The following is a 5,182-nucleotide window of genomic DNA, read 5'->3' on the forward strand; positions in this document are numbered from 1 at the left end:
CGAGATAGTCCAATTTCCATGAATTCAACCTATTAATCGAAATACAAAACAAGTGAAAGAAAGAAAAACAATTAAAAGAAAACTAAGAAAAACGGAATCAAAAGAAAAAGTTAGAAAATCGGGTTGCCTCCCGGGAAGCGCTTGCTTAAGGTCCTTAGCTTGACCCTTCCTCCAAATCATGGAGGGTCAAAGAACACCACCTTATTCAAAGTGGTAGAGGGGACAAACTTTTTCTCATTCCTTGGCAACTTCACATCGTTGCTTGATGTATTCTCATTTGTTGAAACTTCCGAAACAAGCTCACTTTGCTTCAACTTCATTATCTTCTTCATAAAAGCTCTCTTTTTCTTCTTTGTCTTCTTACTCCTTCTAGTGGACGGCTTCTCACCATCAACACTCTCGGAGTTGAGCTCGTCCTCTTGAGGGTAGAGCTAAAACCATGGAGGAATATCAATCACCTCCTCGTCCACAAGCTTAAAACACTCCTTGTTTTCTTCACTAACCTTCTTGCATTCAACACTTAAAGGCACATTATCACAAACCTCAAGAACTTTGGAATGAGGGGAATTTATGCACATAATTCCATTCACAAGAGACAAAGATTCATGCATCGGTTTAAGCTCAAAAGTAGCCTTATTGTTACCAACTCTAAAAGTAATAAGACCTCCCTTCACATCCATCAAAGCTCCCGAAGTAGCTAAGAAAGGTCTCCCTAAAATGATAGGTATGTTATCATCTTTTGCTATCTCAAGCACAATAAAATCAACCAAAATAGTGAACTCTCCTATCTTGAGGGGAACATCCTCAACTCTTCCCTTTGGAAACTTAATAGATCGATTGGCCAATTGCAAAGTCATATTGGTTGGAAGAAGCTCACCTAGCTTAAGCTTCCTAAAGACTGAATAAGGCATGATACTCACACTAGCACCAAGATCACATAGAGCATTTTAGAACAATTTTTCATTGATTTTGCAAGGGATAGAGAAGTTACCCGGATCTTTCATTTTCTTGGGTAAATCATTGTGAATGAAAGCGCTACAACATTCCCCAACCTCTACCAAATCAATCTCATTGCACTCTCTCTTGCCTCTCAATATTTCTTTAAGGAAATAAGAATATCTTGGCATTTGAGTCATGGCTTTGGTGAAAGGGATTGAAAGATGAACTTCCCTAAGCATGTCAAGAAATCTCCCAGATTGTTCATCAATTTTGTTTCTCAAAAACTTTTGGGGATATGGAAGTTTGGGCTTAAGTACCTCCACTTGCACTTTTTCATCACTCTTCTCTTCCTCTTGGGTTTCTTTACTCACCTTCTTTGACACATTGATCTCTTTTTCCTCACTTGAATCACTCATCTTCTCATCTTCCTCACTCTTCCTAGAAACTCTCTCTTCAAACACTTTCCCACTCCTTGTGGTGATAGACTACACGGGTTTCTTAGGTTCAAGTCCTTGTGAGGGTAAAGAAGAAGGGCTAGAATTCACACTCTCTTTCAAGGTATTAGCCAATTGAGTGATTTGAGTTTCAAGCATCTTGTTGTGTGTGATAATCTCATTGAAATTTTTATCACTTATCGACATGTAAGTGTTCAAAATTTTAGTTTGGTTCCCGATGATCTCTTCCAAGGTAGTTCTAAAAGATGAAGGTTGAGCATAGGAATTCTCACCATTACCTTGATTTCTTGGAGAAAATCCGGGTGGGGGTCCCCTTTGGTTGTTGTTTTGAAAATTCCCCCGATTTTGGTTGCTCCAATTACCCCGATTTTGATTTTGGCCATTGTTTTGGTATTGGTTACCATAGCCTTGACCTTGGATTTGCTTTCCATACCCTTGGCCTTGGCATTGATTATTATAGTTCCCTCGGAAATTTTGATTTCCTTGGTTTCTATAACCAACATTGTTATAATTATCAAAGTTCCCTTGTTGGTGAGCATTTCTATTGTCAAAGTTTCTTGGTCCATAGAATCTTTGTCCATTGTTGTTATTTGAAACAAAATTCACTTGCTCACAATCATTATTATCAACATCATCACAATTCTCAAATGCATGTGGACAATTAGAAGAATCATGGTCATATGACCCACATACATCACAAAACACACATCCATTTGGCATATTATTCGAAGTTAAAGGAGGAGTAGAGTTAGAAGATGTACCTCTCCCCTTATTATGGGAGGGAAGAATTGGTGCTTGTGAAGAAGCACTCTTAAGTTTAGCCTTAATTGAGGTCATCTTCTTTCCCAAGTTTGAGATTTGTGAGGACAAATTGTTGATGGCATTGAGATGGTCGATTGAATAAACCGTTGAACCGCTTTTTCTTGTCGACTCTCTCTCACCTTCCTGTCAATCCATGTGATATATCACCACATTTTCAACTAAGTCCACCACTTCATCCTCCGTTTTGTTCATGATAGGGCCTCCGGCACCAGCATCCAAGCAAGACTTGCCTTGGGGGCTTAAACCTCCATAGAAGATTTGGATGATTTGATAGGTAGGAATCCCATGGTGTGGGCACTCTCTTTGGTACTCCTTATACCTTTCCCATGCCTCATAAAGACTTTCATTCGGCTTTTGCTTGAAGCTTTGAATGAGAGCTCTTGCTTTGGGCGTCTTCTTTTGTGGAAAGAACTGAGATAGAAACTCCTTAGTCACTTCATCCCATGTTCTCAAAGAGTTTGGCTTCACTTCTTTGTCTAACCACTCTAAAGCACGTCTAATAAGAGAGAAAGGGAAAATTTTAAGTCGAATAAACTATTGAGAAACCCCGTTCACCTTGATTGTGTTGCAATACTTTTAAAATTCCTTAAGATGGTTTAGGGGAATCTCATGCTTTGCACCACTATATTGACGCCTCTCTATCAAAGTGATCATCGCCGGTCTTATCTCAAAATCATTTGCCGGTGTCGTAGGAGGAGAAATTCCGCTTTCAAACCTATAAGCTCTCGGAGTTCCCAACTCCTTCAATGCTACTCTCGGATTAGCACCCATGCTTTCTCGTTCTTCTTCTTCTTCAAGAAGATAAAAGCGCGTGAAGGATGTACGCGGAGAAATAACATACAAGACATATAACACACAGCCCCGTGTCACGGGATGGGCACCGTGACACGGAAAAATATGTCGTGGCGCGGTGAGATTTCCCATGGCACGGCACTTGTTTCTATGACACGGTGGAATTTATTTCCATTTTTGCATCGAAATTCACTATTACCCTAATTACGCTCAGCATTTTTAAGTGTCGTTTCATAATTTCGGGCCATTTCAGTTTATTATTTTAATTGGGCTAAAATATGACATGAATAAAAAGGTTTGGGCCAAAATAAAATTGGACTATGCTTTGATTAACACTAGGACTGATTTTATGAACTGAGTTTTATTGAATATGAATTTTAAGCACTCTCGGTATAAATACTCAACCCGGCCAATAACGACGGTGAAAGTTGTTCATCATCGAGTTTGGTTTCAGGGAGACATTTTTAGGTGTCTACACAAGGCAGGGAAAGTTCAAGAAAGTAAGGTCCCATTCAAGCCATCTCAGTCTAGTGGACCACAAGTTGGAACCAGTAGCAATAAAGGGAATGTTCCTAAGGGGCGTGTTTTCGTAATGAATAATTGTGAATGTGAAAGCTCTAAATGATTTGATATGTTATCTATGTTGTTAGAATTTCGATTGGTTCAAGCTTGTTGAATCCTTCTATGCAACTCTCATTAATAAAAGTTGAATTTGAATTTCAAGATTCATGCGAAGTTTTCATGAGAAACATAATTGTCCGAATTCTATGTGAATGTTGAAGTTTGACGGAATTTTAATTCCAAGGTGGAAGATACATATTTGCTTATATCAAGTGGAAACTGGAAATAATTATTTTCATTTGCATATCATTGTGTGTATATATGTTATTTTACATGGTTATTATGACGGAATATATAAATTCCATGATTATTGGTGGAATGAGAATTATTTAATGAGTGTTCCTAATGTAGAAATTGGTAACTAATTTCCTTATAAGGAAATAGATATTATGTGTTTTTGTGAAATATTTCTTTCATTAAAATCATATTTGGAATGATTGTGAGTTTTAAGAAGTTGTTGTATTGGTTTACTCATTTAAGTAATTTTCTATTGATTAATTTCTTGACCTTATTTGGTATAATTAACTATGTGGTATATGGAAAGTATTTGAATCATACGAAGTTTATATGTGATTAATATGGTTGAGTTGTTATTTTGAGATTAAAGGATTTGATGACTACCATGTGATAAATGAGGAGTTATTTTGGATTGTTAAAGGTCATAACCATGAACATTTGGAGGATTTGTGTTATCAAGTCTTTACTAATTTTTGGAATGTGATTTATGTTGAGCAAGGAAATACTAATTGTGGTAATGATGAGTTGGATTGGTTCTATATAAGTGTTGAAGTAAGGTATTTGTATTTTTGGGAGATATGAATTGGATATTAGCGTTAATTTATGATCGTTTGTATCTAAAGGTGAAAAGTATCCATATTGTGAGGATGAGTATTGTGATGATTATTTAAAGAAAAATTATTGATGATTGAATCTTTGAAGAAACTTAATACAAAAGTTAGAGGATTTTGAGTCAATTCAAGTAAAAGGAAGTATTAGAGATAAAGGTATTTGTTAAACAGAAGTTATTTGAAGAAATAGTACCATGTGAAGGGATTTAATGACGTTAGTTAGGAAAATTATTGTTCGGATGGTTACTTTAAGAATTTTACTCTGAGGAACTGATAGAAAAGTTAATTGATATAGAGAAATTATTAATGATGGAATAATCAATAATTGCATTGATTTATTAATGAATTGCCTTAAAGATAAACCAGATTGAGGAATTTAATGTTATGAAAAAAAGAAGATTGAATTTTTGAATGTTTTAAAGACGAAGTATTATTTGAAGTGACCAAGAGTTAATGATTACAATTTAAGGTTGTATTACCATGATTTATCATGAATTTGTTGGGAAAATCGTAAATTCTTTTGGAAGATACCCTGAGAGAAGTTACTAATCTATGAACGATAAGAAGGTCAAGAAAAGATGTATTCCTTTGATGTTTGATACCTATGATAGTCTTTGCTATGAAGTTGAATATGTGATTATTGTAATTATAGAGTTTCTTTATGAAAAAGTATGACTTTAATTAAAACAAGTATTTTACAAGTAT

The 5,182-nt window shown here is 35.7% G+C and overlaps 1 pseudogene; it reads left to right on the top strand.

Moving 5' to 3' along the window:
* The first annotated feature begins 2,496 nt into the window (after positions 1–2,496).
* LOC145569705 (small nucleolar RNA R71) lies at positions 2,497–2,594 on the top strand (annotated as a pseudogene).
* Positions 2,595–5,182: the final 2,588 nt, after the last annotated feature.

This window comes from Chenopodium album, chromosome 11, assembly GCF_948465745.1.
Source record: "Chenopodium album chromosome 11, dcCheAlbu1.1, whole genome shotgun sequence".
NCBI classification, from domain to species: Eukaryota; Viridiplantae; Streptophyta; class Magnoliopsida; order Caryophyllales; family Amaranthaceae; genus Chenopodium; species Chenopodium album.